This window comes from Papio anubis, chromosome 14, assembly GCF_008728515.1.
Source record: "Papio anubis isolate 15944 chromosome 14, Panubis1.0, whole genome shotgun sequence".
Classification (NCBI taxonomy): Eukaryota; Metazoa; Chordata; class Mammalia; order Primates; family Cercopithecidae; genus Papio; species Papio anubis.
Genome location: NC_044989.1, coordinates 15819070 through 15837171, shown reverse-complemented (window position 1 = coordinate 15837171; position 18102 = coordinate 15819070). Strand labels below are relative to the sequence as shown.

The 18102-nt window shown below is 47.1% G+C and overlaps 1 long non-coding RNA gene across 3 annotated transcripts; it reads right to left on the bottom strand.

The window, feature by feature from the left end:
• Window positions 1-276: 276 nt before the first annotated feature.
• On the bottom strand, window positions 277-4555 carry LOC103876745. 3 transcript variants are annotated; one of them, XR_636110.4, is made up of 4 exons: window positions 3379-3837; window positions 2988-3047; window positions 1557-1789; window positions 277-416 (listed from the first exon to the last, which is right to left on the bottom strand). It is a non-coding gene; the product is annotated as an uncharacterized LOC103876745 (long non-coding RNA). The 3 variants fall into 3 exon arrangements; XR_002516539.2 differs by lacking the exon at window positions 277-416 and adding an exon at window positions 2012-2150 and having other exon boundaries at window positions 1530-1789; window positions 3379-4555; XR_636109.4 differs by lacking the exon at window positions 277-416 and having other exon boundaries at window positions 1530-1789; window positions 3379-3836.
• Window positions 4556-18102: the final 13547 nt, after the last annotated feature.

Here is an 18102-nt window from a genome sequence, read left to right as displayed (position 1 = left end):
GTACGTACCTACACCTCTCAGGCCATTGCTGGAGCATGTAAGACTAAAATACGAGCTCATCTGAAGACTAATGTGTTGGAACAAGCTCTGAACATGGGCAGGGCTGGGATGTCCTACCATCCTCTTTCCATAACTTCCCCACTCTATGCATTTGGACGGATCTTTAGAGTCTCTGAGCTTGTTTCCTTGTGGAGAGACTAATGCCTGCCATGCCTAATTCTCAGCACTACTTTGTAGATGCAGTGTGATAAGCGGTGTGAAATTTACACGCACTGACACTGGTGGTGTTTTATTATTATTATAGATCCAGTGTTATAAGGCGCTGGTACCAACTGCAGCTCTATTTCTTGCTGTGTAATCATGGACAAGTCCACATCTGTCAAATGAAGTCCACATCTGTCAAATGAAGTCCACATCTGTCAAATGAAGAGGGCGATGCTATATGTTTTATTTCTTTTTTCTTTTTTTAATTTTTTTGAGACAGAGTCTTGCTCTGTCACCCAGGCTGGAGTGCAGTGGTGCCATCTTGGCTCACTGCAGCCTCCACCTTCCAGGTTCAAGCAATTCTCCTGCCTCAGCCTCCCGAGTACCTGGGATTATAGGCAAGCATCACCATGCCAGTCTAATCTTTGTATTTTTAGTAAAGGTGGGATTTCACCATGTTGGCCAAGCTGGTCTCGAACTCCTGACCTCAAGTGATCCACCTGCCTCAGCCTCCGAAAGTGCTGGGATTACAGACGTGAGCCACGGCACTGGCCTAGATGTTTTATTTCACTGCAACTCCAAGTGTAACTACCAGTATGTCGTGAAATTAGGAGCCTGCATTAGAATATTAAACAATGCCCTGCTTCCTTCATCGAGACAGTCTTGTTATCAAAACAAAACAAAAAACTGCTGAGCTGAACAGTATGCTTAGTGACTAGTAGTAGTACACTGACTGGATTAGCCCTTCCATGACTACATCATAGGATTTCAATGACATTCTTATCCTACTTGCAAGATAAACAGGGATCCAGGGAATTGATTAAATTCAGGATTCACCCAGATGGGGCCACTGTCTCTTCTAATTACTCAACAGGTCTTTACAGGGGACCTACTATAGCCCAGCCCAGTGGTCCCTTCCCAGGACCCTCCAAATCAAATGGGGAGACAAGACATAAGCAAGGAACACCACAAGAAAGCTAGGCACTAGGCAGTCCTACACACAACAAAACTGCAGAGAAGCCCAAGGAGTCAAATGTCTCTGAGACAGGACAAATGGGGAAGGCTTCCTAGAGGAGGTGGCATTTTCACGAGGGTTGATGAAGTTAATCTGCATTAAGTAAAATTTGGAAAGGTCTAGGAACACAGTGCCTTATACACAGTATTCTTGTGCTCATTTCTTAGTAATCTAGAAATGGGTTCTGGTGCCCATGGGTGAGATACTGGCCAGTTCTCTCAGGCAGAAAATCCAGACTTCTTGCATATAGCTAGATTCCTGTGAACACTTTGATGCATTTGTATTAGAAAGAAAACATCCAAGTCACAAATAGCATCTATGCAGGGAGAACTCTTACACCTTTTCCTTCCTCTGCAGAGACCAGTGACCTGTTGAAGTGGTACCTCTGTTGAAGTGGTACCTCTGGCTCAGTCGGCCTCAGTCTTCCGCTGGGACTCAGACCTGCTCTGGAAATAAAAAATGTTCCTGATATGTCATCAACTCTGTCCTCTTTGTGCTTAATTTGCATTTGACAACTGAAAAGTTCAGCAGATGCATCATTGGGCCTCTTCGTTCATTTTTTGCACTTCGCTGTAAAAAACAAGAAATGATTATTAAAAATATATATATAACAGCTGGAAAACTCCTTTCTCCCCTCTAGTTCAGAATCTTGCACTTGGGAATGTTTGTCGTATTTTAAATCAGCAGATAATAGTTGGCTGCATCTGCCCGTGTGGTACTTTTTTTTTCGTCTGGGTTCACACATAAACTTTCTTTCTTTCCTTCCCTCTAAATTTCTGTCTTTCTTTTTACCTCTCTGTCTGTCTTTTGGTAGATTGCCTTTCTTTTTTTCTTCCCATCTTTATGGTTTTTCCACACAATCCTTTAGCCATGTTATTGTTCAAATTTAACTTCCAATTCTCAAGTTACTGTGTGTGTGGTTTTTTCTTGTCTACGAAGAAATGATTCCCATGGGAAAAGATAAGTGTGAAACAAGGGCAGCCAGGGTCCTATCTTTGGGGTGTCCAGACTTATACAAAGAACTTGTTAATGAATTGTTTTTTTCTCTCAAAAAAGGAAGACATGTGTAGCCTCTGCCCCAGAGGGGGAGAATTCTTGGCTGAGGAGGATAGACGGAGAGTGTTTCCAAACTCTCCACCTTCAAATCTGAAGTCTTTGAAAGCTATCCTAAGATAAAGCAACATTCTCTTGTGAATTTTGTAATAAGAATTCTTGACTTGTTGGGTACGAGGTACATCTGAGCATGAATTGCCTTGGGTTTCCACAGGCCATCCTAGAATCCCTGGGAAGGGCTCCCTTTATTCCTGGACCGCCTTTGATGACACACAACCTTTGACCCTGATCAATGCATCCTCCTCCCAAGCAGTGCAGACAGGAGCAACTCTCTCAGCACCCAGAGGAAGCGCGGGCATTCGGCCCTGACCTCTCACCCTGCCCCTAACCTCACTGATAATTGAGTTTTCCATTCGTACTCACCAGCAGGCTCGCTACACAAAGAAACAAGCCCCCACCCGCTTACTCTGTCTTTACCGAGATGAAACCACGAGCGGGGTCTGTTCAGCCAACACCAGCATCCGGTACCGGAACACACAAGAGGGTCGGATCCGGGTCCCAGCTCCCCCATTCCATCCTGGGCCTCCCAGCACTTCCCATGCCCCTAGGACAGAGTACCTGACTCAGACAGCATTTGTTCCTCCTAGTGTGTCACTTGAGAGAACTGTGTCTCTTTGAAAGATGTTCATGTTGCAGAGCAATTTAAAACACATACCTCCTTCCAAGTGTCCTTCCATAAAAGCCTGCTTTCCGGAAGCTCCTGGAATCCTAAAAACTGAATCAAAGACAATTTAAAATGAACTTTCTCTACCTCCCTTTGAATCTTTGTAAAATCTCTTATTGTAGAATAAAGTAAGCTATCAACAAGCCCTTTCAAAACATTTCCAGCCTAAGTTTGCCCTATGTGTGGAAAGAATGGATGGCTAGAATCACCCCCTTGACCTCCTGCTGAAGAGGACAAGGTACTGATTTGGGACGCAAGTCCCCAGCCAGTGAGCTGGTGCTCACGGAACTGCTGTCCATGAGGAGCGGAAGATGGAGCCCTGAGATGCCCACCCTGCCCTCGGCAAATGCTTGCGGGTTTCTAACTTAGGAATGGTAATGACCTAAATGGCATCACGCACTTCCCCCTGCAAGTAACACCATCTCCTTCGGCTCTCACGCCCTCACTGAGGTAGTTAGATCTTGTGCCAAAAAAACCAAAGGGCAGAGGATGGGTCCAAGGTCACCAGAAGAAGTGGAGCCAAGACTTAGAGCCAAGTTTTTGGACTCTGCAGCCACGAAACTTGGCGAGTGCCCCGCTGCTTCCCGAGGAGCACCCCTGGAAGGCAGAAGAACGAGAGGAAGCTTCGAGGGTAGGACAAAGACACAAGAACATGTGAAAGCAGAGACAGAACTGTTCTTGCCAGAGAGAGGTGGAGACTTCAGAAGACAGAACTGTTGCCATGGCAGTGGCATTCCGGGGGGTGGAGGAGCTTCCTGGAGAGGAAGGGCCTCAGCTGAGCCTTAGGGATGGAGCAGCATTGAGAGTGGTAGAGGGGAGATGGCGAGGGGCTTTAGCAGGGGGACCTGCCTGGGAAGAGGCTTCAAGCCAGAAGCCCTGATGGCGACAGTGACGAGGCTCCTGGGCTGACAGCCTGTTGGAGACAGAGGGAGGGCCACACGTGTAAGGCCTTGAGAGTTGGGCCAGGAGTTGGGGCTTTCTGTGTAAGCAGTCTCTTAGAATACCTGCTGTAGGAGTGTAGTGTGCAGTCTTTAACAACCAGGACGTTTTCCCATTTGGAAATTGAAAAGTGGGAAAACTCAGCCAGAATGGCGCCCGTATCTGGGCCAGCCAAAGCAAGACCCATTAGCCTAAAAGCCTCCTCTTCATTCCCCACTGCTTGCCCTCTTGCCCAGACAGTGTGAAGCTCCCTAGGCCCGTGCTCAATCTCCAGCCTTCTGGGCTGCTTTACGGCAGATTCAGAGGCAAAAGGTCTGGGAGTGACTCAAGAATCTCTGTTTTTACTGAGTTCCCACAGGTGGTTGTTAACCAGGAACCAGTTTAGAAAGAAAAAACACCACCGTGAAGATCACCTGGAGCACTAGGAACTAACAGGGCCTCTCCTCTGCAAAGCCTGAGACCAGGAATCCGGGTCTTTAACAAAAGCAGGGCCAGGTTTAGGTTGAGATGAGCAAGGTGAGCCATCCAAGTGCAGGGTCAACTCCTGTCCTCATTTCAGTTTCTTTGCTCCATTGTTCATCATGGACATTTTTGCACTGATTTTTATAGCATTTATCTTGATAACTGAGTTTTTTTTTTTTTTTTTTTTCGGCTTCTCCTTAAAATTTACACCTAAAATGAGTGTCTCGCTCACCTCACCCTTGTCTTAGTCCACAACAAAAGCCCCAGGTGATCCCCGGGATGATGACTGAGTCCAGGACACTCAGCACAGCCTTTCAGCTCTTTCCTTTGCCTGCATTTCCAGGCACATTCACCTCCTCCCTGAGCACAGGCTCTGCACACCCACTCCAGCCCAGTGACCAGCTCTCCAAACAGCCTCTCCACATACTCTTCCCTCTTCTGGGAATGTCCTTGCTGCCTCTGGGGTCCCCACTCCACCTGGGCAGCCCCTCCTCCAATGCCACCAATGGCCCCCTGTATACATACAGGGCTGGGAGCTCTGCCAGTCTCCTGCTGAAACTACCAGCCTGCCCCAACAACCCCAGGAAAGAACAGTGTCTTCACTTCTACGCTCATTTTGCCCGCACCCCCAAGTCAGGACTGTCTCACCATCCCACTATTGTTCAGTGTGCCTGTGAGCCTCTTGAGGAAAGAGGAAATGTCTTATTCCAGACCCTCTTACTCCTAGAACATACCCTGGCACTGAAGAGAGGATGGATGGATGGATGGCGGGGTGGGTGGGGGTGGGTAGGTGGATGGATGGATGGATGGATGAATGAATAAAAGTTGAGGCACGATGGGATGATCACAGGTCTTGGCCTCACAACCCAAACCTGGGCTTGCATCCGCCTTCACTACCCACCTCTGAATGCTCCAAACAAGTGACTTAACAACACCGGCCTCCATCTCCTCATCTATAAAATGGAACTAAGGTGGCTGCTTTGCAAGGTTGTTGTGAAAATTAGAAGCAGTTTACTGAGTGTCTGGGACCCAGTAATAGGTGATGCATAAATTGGAAAAATAACAGGGATCAGATGGCAGACTGGCTTTCCCCTCGGAACCATTGTATGGTGCTGTGTGCTCTGAGAGCCATGCAGTAAAGCACTATGTGGCTTGCTGCTGTGATCCTTCTAGGATGGCTAAGCTTAGTCTGACGAGTGGTTCATAATGACCAAGGCTTAAGTGAGGCCTGGTCCCCAAATCCATTGGAGGGATTTCACATTCTAAAGTCAGACAGAGGAAAGAAATGATGTGGGTCTTCATGGAGTTTAAAGCCCACTGATTCAACTCAGATTTGAGGAACATCAGCTGGCACTTCCCACGTCTGTGTAGGGTGGCAGGCTGGGAGTCACTCCTAGATGCTGTCGCAGAGAGTCTCCTGAAGCCCCTTTCAAGTCTTAAATATCATGAGAAAGATTTTACCTTGGAGTAGACTTATCCTGACCTTTCGTGCATTAATCAGGATTCTCCAGAGAAACACAACCTATACATATCCAGAAAGAAACAGAAAAAGATTTACTTTAAGGAATTGCTCATGACTCTGGATACTGGCAAATCTGAATTTTGCGAGAGAGGCGGACAGGCTGCAGACCCTGGGAAGTGTTGATGTTGCAGTCTTGAGTCCAAAGACAGCTAGAATTGAATCCGCCTTTGGATTCATCTTCATGAGGATTTCTTCATCTTCGAGGGACCTCAGTCTTTTCTCTTAAGACCTGGAGGATAATATGTTTATTCAGAATCTACTGACTTCAATGTTATTCTCATCTAAAAAAACAACCTTTACAGTGACATCTAGACTGGCATTTGATCAAACAAATGGGCACCGTAGCCTAGACACATTGACGAACAAAATTAGCTATCATGCTCCCCAAGTTTGCAATATGAAAAAGAATCAGCCCACCCAACAGTCAGTTACTACATAAGAAGCAATAATGGGAAAGTACTTTATTGTACTTTCCCATTATTGGGAAATTGCCAGGGAATGTTCCCATTGCCAGGGAAAAGACACCCCACAGAACAGTGCCGCCAGGGTGGGGGCTGTCATCAGTCTGGTGTTTGGGGGCAACCAAGACAAACCAAGTGTTCTACTAGACTGTTTGACAGACAAAAAGGAAGCTGGCAGAGTCCTTTCCAAGAAAACTCATTCATTCACCCAATACTGTTGGCTCTACTGAGCACCAGGCTTACCAGATCCCATCCAGTGGACAAATGTTGCAACAAGGGGGCATGCCAAGGGGGAAAGCCAGGGGTGTGCAGCCTCCACACAGGAAACTCAGGAGGATGCTTGTAATGTGCAGGAGTTGGGGGGAACTAGCAGCAAACTCAGTGGCCATCACCAGAGGAATGAGTAAGGAAAACTTAGTGATGCACGATGTGAAATTTTTTGCAGCATTTGGAAACAATTAACTAAATGTACACACAGCTTAGATTTTAAAAACACAATGCTGAATGGGGAAAAAGTAAGAAACAGAACAGTTGATACCACAATATCGTTTATACAAATTGAGAATACATCACACAAGGCAACGTGCTTTAGAGAGATGCATGTAATTTCAAGGATACAAAGCAGATGCGTTGGAGCAGTTGCCTATGAGAAGAGGGGGATGGGATGGGAATTTAAGTAGATAAATGAGAAGAGGAGCCTGGCATGAATCAATGAGGTAATGTTTCATGAACTACAGAGTAACTCAGCCCTCTGCACTGTGGTCCAGAAAGTGGAAGAAAAATCATTGCTGAGAGCTGCCACCAGGTTATCAAGATTTGTTCAAGGTCTATCTTTTCTTCTAGATCAGAAGTTACAGCCCAGGAGCCAAATCCAACCCACCACCAGGTTCTGTAAATAAAGTTTTATTGGCACACAGCCACACTCATTCATTTACATATTGCCTGTGGCTGTTTTTACAGGACAATGGGAGAGTTGAGGAGTTGCATCAGAGACTATGTGGCCTGCAAAGCTTAAGAGAATTATGAACTGGTCCTTTACGAAAAAGGTTTGCCAACCCCTACTCCAGACTAAAAGCTCCATGATGGCAAGGACCGTAGGTAAAGAGAAAAGAGAAAGCTCCATGAATAGTGATGTATCAACACCGGCCGAATACAAAACAAGCACACAGGCTTCCCACAGCTCCAGGGTATCACTCAGACTGCAAGTGGTGGCCACTCAGTTCTTCAACTGCACCAAGGGCCCTCTGACCCTAGGCCTTTGTGTGTGCTGACCTTCTCTGTGGAACGTTCTCTCTCTACTTCATCCTCCGACCAACTCTACCATATGTCTTCTAGGAGTGTTCTCTGGTGCCCTGCCCCTAGCCTGGGAAGCCATTTAAAGCCTTTCATAACACTCAGCACTTCCTGATAAAACACAGCACCCTGGTATTGTGTGCTCAACAAGATGAACACATAGGTCTGCCCTCCTTTCTAGACCAAAACCTACACAAAGGCATGGACCAAGTCCTGCTTGATTCTGAGTTCCCAGCTTCTCTAGCACAGCACATATTAGGTGCTCAATAAAATTTTTTAAGAAATAAATCAATGAATTCAAGAATGAGTAAATGAAAAGGTGTGATGGAGGGATGGTAAGCAGGACAGTGTGGCAGGAGCAGAGGACATGCAGGGAAAGGGGAAAGAGTAAGACAGGAAAGATTGGGGGAAATGATAAAAGGCCTGAAATGCCAAGAAGTAGATGCTTTCTTCCAAAGGGCATGTGCTGAGGCCTGACTTTCCAACACAAAGACTGTCTACTACATGAATAATTGACTTGGAGCTGGAAGGAGTCAGAATCCAGGTCATCCCCCCACCCCCGCCATGGAGATGGTACAGCCCCGTTTCCATCCTGGTTCCTCAGCTGACCTGCTTCCAGCCTCTACTCATCCTCTGGTGGATGCAGGCATGACCTATTCCACACATGGTGAGGGCTCAGAATACTGGTGCCTGTCCTGGCTTTGCCAAGACAGAGCATGTTCAGCTTCTCCCTGGTCCTGGAAGACAGGAGTGCCAGATGGAGTCTTTAGGCTCTATTCTCTGCAGTCCTCTGAGCCCATGGCCTTCTGACTTGTAAGCATATAATAAACCAAGCACCTTTCCCCTTTGCTGTGGGCTGTAAGAGTAGAAGGCATCGCAGAGTCTTGAAGATCCCCAGAGAGCACTGACTCCACATTGCAGCTCCTCTCACTGCCTCCAGTCCCCTTGGTCCCTGTACCCACCTGGGAAGGCTTTCTATGGGACTTTCTCACATACTCACCTATTCTGTGTGTACTAGAAGCTCATTCCCAAGGCAAGGCAGAAGGTGGTGCGTGGCCCAGATGTGCTGAGCTTCCAACGCAGGGGAGCCCTGTGTCATCTTAAATCTGAGATGGTAGGTCCGGGCCTTGAAGTACCAGGGCAGTGTGCCCCTTACTATCTAAGACCTGGAATTGCTGGGAGGCGACATAATAGGATAGCATGTTGGCTTTCCAGGGCTGCCATCACAAAGACCCACAGACAGAATGACTGAAATAGCAAAAATTTACTTCCTTGCAGTTCTACCAGCAAGAAGTCCAAGATCCAGGTATCTTCAGAATCAGTTTCTTTCGAGGCCTCTCTTCTTGACCCATAGATGGCCGTCTTCTCCCTTCACCTGCTCTTTCCTCTGTGCGTGTCTGCGTCCTAATCTCTTCTTCTTATAAGGATATCAGTCTATTGGATTAGGGTCCACTCTAATAACCTCACTTTAACTTAATTACCTCTTTTAAAACCCTATCTCCAAATACAGTTACATTCTGAGGCACCGGGGGGGGGTTAGGACTGCAACACATGAGCTGGGGAGAGGAGACACAAATCAGCCCTGGGAAGGGCTTGGCATGGAGGCCAGATGGAAAGGAGTTCAAATCCTAGCCCCTCACCCCATTGAGCCTCAGTTTCCTCATCAACAAAATGAGGGGATTATTTCTCCCTCGAGGGCACCTCTGAGGATGGGTGGGGGCTCAGAACACCTGCCACACTGCTTTGATGCAATTGCCCAGTAATGGCATTTTACATTTCGCCGCTTTATCGGTACCCCGTTCAATCAGGAGGCGGGTGTTTTAACCGTTTCCCCGCATTTGTCGTGACGCTTTCGTGCGCCCAGCCGCTTCGCTTAAGGAGTTGTTGTGAGTAAAGAAGCAGTTTACTGAGTGTCATAGGACCAATGTAAGTGATACATAAGTGGAAAAATAACAGGGATCAGATGGCAGACTGAAACTTTCCCCTCCGGAACCATTGTATAGTGCTGCAATACTCTAAAGAAACCATTGCGGTAAAGCACTATGTGGCTTGCTGCTGTGATCAGCCTGGGATGGCTAAAGCTTGTAGTCTGATGGTGGTTCATAATGACCAGAAGCGAAATTTGGGGATTTTGATCACTGATGCATTTGGAGTTTTCACGTTCTGAGTCGGACGGAAAAGGGAAATGATGTGAATTAACAAAAGCGGGTTTTGAAGCCCCACTGATTCAGCTCAGATTTGGGAACATCAGCTGGCTAGTGTGTGGGGTGGCAGGCTGGGGTGACTCCTAGATGCTGTGGCAGAGGGTCTCCATAATTGCTGAGTCTTAAATATCATGAGAAAGATTTTACCATAGGTAGACTTGGCATCCTGACCTTTGATGCATTAATCAAAGTTCTCAGAGAGCACAACCTATACATAGCTATCTAGAAAGAGAGATGAAAAGTTTAGCGTTCAAAATTACTCATGACTCTGGATACTGGCAAATCTAGTTTTACTGGGACAGGCTGCAGACCCTGGGAAGTATTGATGGTGCAGTCTTGAGTCCAAAGACAGCTAGGTGAATCGTAGCAGATTCATCTTCATGAGATTTCTTCTTCATCTTGAGGGACCTCAGTGCTCTCTTGAACCTGGAGGGGATATGTATGTTTATTCAAGAATCTACTGACTTCAGTATTTATTCTCATCACAAAAACCTTTACAGTGACATCTGAATTTGGCATTTGATCAAACAAATGGGCACGTAACTAGACATTGTGAACAAATTATTTTATCATGTCCCCAAGTTTGCAATATAGAAAAAGAATCCCAGCCACCAACGGTCAGTTACTACACCAAAAATAATAATGGGAAAGTAACGATTGTACTTTCCCGCATTGAAAGTATGAGAGAATGTTCCCATTGCCAGGAAAAACCCCGCAGAACAGTTGCCGTGAAGTTAAGGGGCTGTCGTGATCTACTGTTTAGAACCTTGAACTAAATAGCGTTCTACTGGAGCTGTTGACAGACAAAAGGAAGCAGAGTCGCTTTCCGAAGAGCTCATTCATTCACCCCAATACTGTTGAAATAACAGGCCAGGCTTACCGGAGTCCCCATCCGGTGGACAAATGTTGCCAACAGGGAAGGCATTACCAAGGAAGCCGAAATTTGTGCAGCACCTCAAAACTCAGGATGCTGTAGTATCTGCAAAGGATTGAGGGAACTAACTAAACTCAGTAGCCATCACCAGAGAATGAAGTAAGAAAACTTAGTGATACGATGTGAAAATTTTTGCAACATTGAAACAATTAATAAGTGTACTTGCAGTAGTTTAAAAACACCCAATGCACTGAATGGGAAGAGTAGAAGCAGGACAGTTGAATTGCTGCAATGGTTTGTATGGGTGGGGAATGCATCTTGCACAGGGCAGCGTGCTTTAGGAGATGCCATGTGATTTCGGGGATTACAAGCAGATGCGTTGGGCAGTTGCCTGTGAGGAAAGGAGAGGGAGATGGGATGGGAATTTAAGTAGATAAATGAAGGAGGCGCAGCATGGAATCAATGAGGTGATATTTTACTTGAACTACAAACAGCCCTCTGCACTGTGGTCCAGAAAAGTGGAAGAAAATCGTACTAAGAGCTACCACCAGAGTTATCAAGATTTATTCAAAAGTCTATCTTTTCTTCTAGATCCGAGGAAGTTGCAGCCCGGAATTCAAATCCCAACCCACCACCAGTTCTGTGTAAAAGTTTTATTGCTTTTGCTCCTACCTCATTCATTTACATGTTGCCTGTGGCTGTTTTCCCTGGACAATGGGAGGTTGAGGAGTTGCATCAGAGACTATGAGCCTGCAAAGCTTGAGAATTATGAACCTGGTCCTTTCTGAAAAGGTTTGCCAACCCTCTCAGACTAAAAGCTCATGATGGCAGGGACCGTGTTAAAGGAGAGAAAGCTCCATGAATAGTGATGTGCTTTGGCCGGGCAAGCAAGCACACAGGCTACACAGCTCAGGGTGTCACTCAGACTGCAAGTGGGTAGCCCACTCAGTTCTTCCCAGCTGCACCAGAACCCTCCTGACCCTAAACCTTTGTGTGCCTGACCTTCTAGAAACGTTCTCTCTCACTTCCATCCTCCGACCAACTCTGTATGTCTTCTAGGGAGTGTTCTCTGGTGCCCTACCTAACCCTACAGGAAGCCATTTACAAAGTAACCTCATAACACTCAGCACTTCCTGATAAAGGCAGCGCCTGTGTGTGGCTCAACAGAAGATGAACACAGGTCTGCCACTCCTTTCCTAGACCAAAGAAACCTGCCACAAAGACATGGACCAAGGTCCACTGCTTAATTCTAGAGTTCCCAGCTTCTCTAGCTACAACACATATTGGAGGTGCTCAATAGAATTACAAGAAAATAAATCAGTAATTCAAGATAAGAGTAAATATAGAAAAGGTGTGATGGAGGATGGTAAACTTGAGACAGTGTGAAAAGCAGGAGCAGAGGACATACAGGAAAAGAGGAAGAAAGTAAGACAGGAAGGTTGGAGTAATCAAAGACCTGAAATGCTTAAAGAAGTAGTGCTTTTCTTCAAAGGAGGCATGTGCCGAGGCTGAGCTTTCCTTACAAAGAAGACTGTCTACTGCATGAATATGTAATTGACTTGGGCTGGAAGGAGTCGGGAATCCCAGGTCATCCCCCACTTCGTGGAGATGGTGCGGCCCGTTCCATCCTGGTTCCTCAGCTGACCTGCTTCCAGCCTCTGCTCATCCTCTGGTGGATGCAGGCATGACCTATTCCACCTGGTGAGGCTCCAGAACTCTTTGGTGCCTGTCCTGGCTTTGCCAAGACAAACATCATTCAACTTTCTCCCTGGTCCTGGAAGACAGGAGTGCCAGATCTTAGAGCTCTATTCTCTTGCGGTCCTCTGTTGCTGGCCTTCTGACTGACAGGCATGTGACAAACCAGCACCTTTCCCTTTGCTGTGGGAACTTGTAAGAGTGAGAAGGCATCATGGGGAGTCCTAAAGACCCCAGAGAGCACTGACTCCACATTTGCTCCTCACTGCCTCCCAATCCTGGTCCCTAGCCTGCCCACCTGGGAGGCCATGGGACTTTCTCTGTGCTCACCTATTCCATTATTTTTAGAAGCTCATTCCCAAGGCAAGGCCTTGAAGGTGGTGCGTGGCTTGGATGTGCTGAGCTTCCAGCAGGAGCCTGGTGTCATCTTGGAAATCTGAGATAGTAGGTCGAGACCTTGAAGGTACCAGAACACAGTGTGCCCCTTGCTATCTAAGACCTGGAGATTTGCTGGAAGACATAATAGGATAGCATGTTGGCTTTCAGGCGCCATCCTGAGATCACCGAACAGAGGCGGTGGAGAGTGGCGAAGGTTGAAACGTGCCGGTTCTTGCCAGCAGAAGTCCAGAGATCCCGTTGTCTGCGGAAGTCGGTTTTCTTTGGGGGCCTCTGGCTAGCCCGGCCGTAGATGGCTGGCTATAAACCTTCACCTGCTCACTCTGTGGTGTCACTGCGTCCTAATCTCTTCTTCTTATAAGGATGTCAGTCTATTGGATTAGGTCCACTCCCTGTAACTTTCTCACCCCAACCCAATTACCTCTTTTAAAACCCTATCTCCAAATACAGTTACATTCACAGGGCACTTGGGGGTTGGGACTGCTTGTAGGCGGGGAGAGGGGGCACAAATCCCAGCCTGGGAAAAGAGGTTTTATAGATGCACCAGATGGGAAAGGAAGTTCAAATCCTGGCCCCCTCACCCCCATTTGAGCCTCCGGTTTCCTCGCCAGCAAAACCAGGATTGGCCTCTCCCTGGGAGGGAGGCACCTCTGAGAGGATAGAAGTGAATAAGACCGCCTGCTGCCAACACAGTCCTGGAAATTGCCCAGTAGAAATGGCATTTATTATTTTACAGTGTTCTGGAGGGTAGTGGTGAGAGGCTCAAACCTATATCCGAAAACTAGGGAGGCCGAGGAGAGAGGCGAATCACGAGAGTCCCAGGGAGATGAACCATCATGGCTAGCTACTGAGTAAAACCCCGTCTCTACTAAGAAATACAAGAAATTAATAAGCTGATAATTGGCAAAAGGGGAACCTGTAGTTCAACTGCCAGGAGGCTGAGGCAGGAGGATAAACAGACCCTGGGAGCCGGAGGAGGAATTACAGTGGCGGAGAATCACCACCACCCTCAACCCTAAATGACAAAGCGAACTCTGTCCACTTTTTTCAATGTTCCCTGGGCCTGTAGCCTTCACATGTCTGAGTCCCACAAATCGATATCCATTAACTCCATCTGTATGAACCACAGCTACGTGTCAAAGGGTCATATCATGTGTCATATTTATTCTTTCCCAACTCACTAAAACATCTCACTTTAACCTCTCAGCTTACATTGTTTTGGACATTTTTCTTGCTAAAATCATCTACATTTATTGTTCATGAATATAGTCCGATGACCCCATCCATGGAGGGACTGTCTGGTGGGATGATTAAGAGTTTATCAAATTCTCTAGTCCACAGCAAGTGTAAAAGGAATAGGGGGAAAAAAATGAACAAGCAAGAAGAAAGAGTTTATCAAAGTCTTGGTTTGATCCTGGCTCTGCTACTTACATGCTGCGAGAACCTACGCAAATCACTGAAACGCTCAGTGTCCTCCTCTGAAACATGAGAATCATGAAAGTAGCTCTCTCATGGGGCTGCAGTGACATTTAACTGAGCTTAGATATGAGAAGCTCTTCCAACAGGGCAAAGCATAAAGTAAGCACTATATGTCTGTTAGCCATGATTACGATATTTCACCATTCTGGAATGTCCTCCTGCTCTATCTGTATTGACAGAGCCTGCAGGCCCCCTCCCGTGAGCAGCATCCCTACTACAGGGGTGCCTGATGAACTCTGGCCCCCTCAGTTCTCATTTGGCCTAAATGCCCAACTGTGTCACACTCTTGGCACCAAGCACGCCCGGCTTCATTTCAGGAGTGAGAGTCACACCGTGTGTCTCTGAAGGGTGAGAGCATGCGTCCACCCCCGGTGTTCCACAGCCCGAACACAATGCTGAGTACAAAGTAGGTTCTTGGGCTGCAAACAATGGTTGACTGATTGATTGACTGATTGATTGATAAAACTACATGACGCCAACTCAGCAACAACCCCCCTACCTGGAGGACTGCACCATATTCTGAAATCTGCGAAGATGTTGAGGGAAAAGTGCCAGTATTCTCAAACGCACATTTTTTTTTTTTTTTTTTTTTTTTTTTTGAGATAGGGTTTCCCTCTTGTCATCCAGGCTGGAGTGCAGTGGTGCGATCTCGGCTCACTGCAACCTCTGCCTCCCGGGTTCAAGCAATTACCCTGCCTCAGTCTCCCGAGTAGCTGGGACAACAGGCGCCCGCTACTACACCTGGCTAATTTTTGTATTTTTAGTAGAGATGGGGTTTCACTATGTTGGCCACACTGGTCTCAAACTCCTGACCTCAGGTGATCCTCCTGCCTCGGCCTCCCAAAGTGCTGGGATTACAGGCATAAGCCACTGCATCTGGCCCTGAAATTGAATTTTTAACCTAAATAAAATGTTTTTAAAAATAAATTAGGCCTGGCAAGGTGGCTTACACCTGTAATCCCAGTACTTTGGGAGGCCAAGGCAGGTGGATGACGAGGTCAGGAGATCGAGACCATCCTGGCTAACACGGTGAAACCCTGTCTCTACCAAAAATACAAAAAATTTAGCCAGGCATGGTGGTGGGCACCTGTAGTCTCAGCTACTCGGGAGGCTGAAGCAGGAGAATGGCGTGAACCTGGGAGGTGGAGCTTGCAGTGAGCCAAGATCGCGCCACTGCACTCCAGCCTGGGCAACAGAGGGAGACTCTGTCTCAAAAAAATAAATAAAAATAAATAAATAAATAATAAGTAAATTAGAGCTTGGGATTTTGTGTGTGTGTTGTTTTGTCTTTGTTTTGTTTTGCCTTAAGTTCCTGAGTGACTTTACTCTGATGATGGGCAAATCCTACTAACCACTCATTTGTAAAGTTTCTGCAAATAGACCACAGCATATCCCATTCCTGTGTCCCACAAGGAATGCCGTTGGTGGAATGGGGCAGGACTGCCCTTCAAAGTCAGTATTATGTTTTATATGAAAAAATATTCAACATCATCAATCATCAGAGAAATGAAAATCAGAACCATCTCACACCAGTCAAAATGGCTATTACTAAAAAATCAAAAAATAGCAGATGCTGGAGAGGCTGTGGAGAAAAGGGAAGGCATTCTTGGTGGGAATGTAAATCAGCGCAGCCACTGTGGAAAGCAGTCTGGAGATTTCTCAAATAACTTAAAACAGAGCTACCATTCAACCCGCAATCCTGTTACTGGGTATATACACAAAGGAATACAGATCATCCTACCAAAAAGACATATGCGTTCGTATGTTCATCACAGCACAATTCCCAGTAGCAAAGACACAGAATCAACCTAGGTACCCATCAACAATGGATTGGATGCAGAAAATGTGGTCTATATACACCATGGAACACTACACAGCCACACACAAAAAAAGGTAAAATCATGTCCTTTGTAGCAACACGGATGCAACTGAAGGTCATAATCCTGAGAGAATTAACACAGGAACAAAAAACCAAATTCCATATATTCTCACCTATAAGTGGGAGCTAAATATTGGGTATTCATGGACATAAAGATGGCAACAATCAACACTGAGCACTACTAGAGAAGGGAGGGGGCAAAGGCTGAAAAACTACCTACTGGGCACCGTGCTCACTACCTGGGTGCTGGGACCGTTTGTACCTCCGACCTCAGCACACACAATATACCCATGTAACAAACCTGCCTATGTAACCCCTGGATCTGAAATAAAAGTTAATTTTTTAAGAAGTCAATATTATGTTTTAAAGACTGGTAACATAAGAAATCTGGAATCCAGGTAAGGGTCCCAAATTTTGGAGCACAGTGCACTTCCCTGCCTGCGTGGTTTTATGTAAGTAAGTGTATTCGTTTAATCCTCACAATAGCCCCCATGGCGGATGAGGAGTCTAGGGTATGAGGACTCAGTCACTGGCCCCAGATTGGACAACAATAGGCAGCAGAGCCAGCCTCACTCCTGGCAACCCGGTGACAGGGTGAAGCCCCAACCATCCCTCGCCCCTGCCTTTCACCTGAAGTTGGTGTTGCACTTCTCATGGTGATGGGCAGGTTCTCACAGCACGCCACGCGAATGGCAGACAAGGAGAGGACTCTTCTGCCCATCTGCCTATCTTGCAGGTGGGAAGTCCGAGCCACGGGAAGTCCGAGTCACCGGCTGTTCTGAGCAGCATCCTGGGCTTCTCTCCTGTCTCTACCTCCACACCCCAAAGGTAGGCGCTCTTAGCAAGAGGCAAGTCAATCCATTTGTCCATTCGATTTAGGAAATGCCTACTGTGATCCAGGGCAGGCCAGGTCCTCAGCTGGACACCCAGAGGACCACAGAAGGGACAAGACCAGGCCAGCCCTGCGGAAGGTACTAGGCCTGTGTGTGGTAGGGGCAGAGACACACATGCCTATCCTCAGAGGGGCAAGTGCAAGTGCACAGTGAATCCCAGGAGGCCGAGACCATCACCCTCTGGGGTTATCAGAGAGACTTACTGAAGGGTAATGCCCCTGCCGAATTCCTGAACCAAGTCTGACGGTCCCATGTGCGTCCCTCACCCAGTGGCCAACAGAAGAATGGTTTGGGCTTCCTCAGCTATCGAAGGAGGCTGTTCACCAGGCTCCCTGGCTTGGGCTTGACCTTGGCTCCAGTTCATTTCCACGGTTTAGATTTCCGGTTCGTCTCAGTGTACCTGGTGTCACCCAGCAGCTCATCCTTCTCACAGCCCTGTGATCTGCCTTGGACCTTTCTGAACTAGGCTCACTCAATTTGACCTTCAGGATGATGTAGGGCTCCCTGGAATTCAGCATCCTCCCTCCCAGCCTCTTCGGGGGCCCATCCTGCCCAGCTTTCCTCACCGGCCCCAGCAATAGACAGACTGGAAAAGTCAGAACTGAAAAGAAGGACATTCAGGGCATGCCCCAAGAGAGTCCTGGCCTTCCTTCTCCTCCGGGAAGTGGAAGACCTACTCACCCATCTTCAAAATCCTCATCGTCTCATCCTTGAGGCTATTTTCCAAAATGAACCTTGGAAATCACGTTTGTCATGAGTTGATGGTTTCTAGGGTGATGTCTCCCTTGAGAAAATCTTGACTTCCTTACACAGGAGCTGGCTGTGTCTGGTGCAAAGGGAAGAGAGAGATGCATTGCTAAAGAGTAGAATGGATATCTTTGACACAGAAAATGAACTCCTGGCCTGTGCAGGAAAATGAGAAAAGACAGAGAAATGGAAACCCTCCTCCCAAATATCCCAGGACCCCCAAGAATCTGCGAGCAGCCAAGCAGCCATGCGGCCTGTGTCT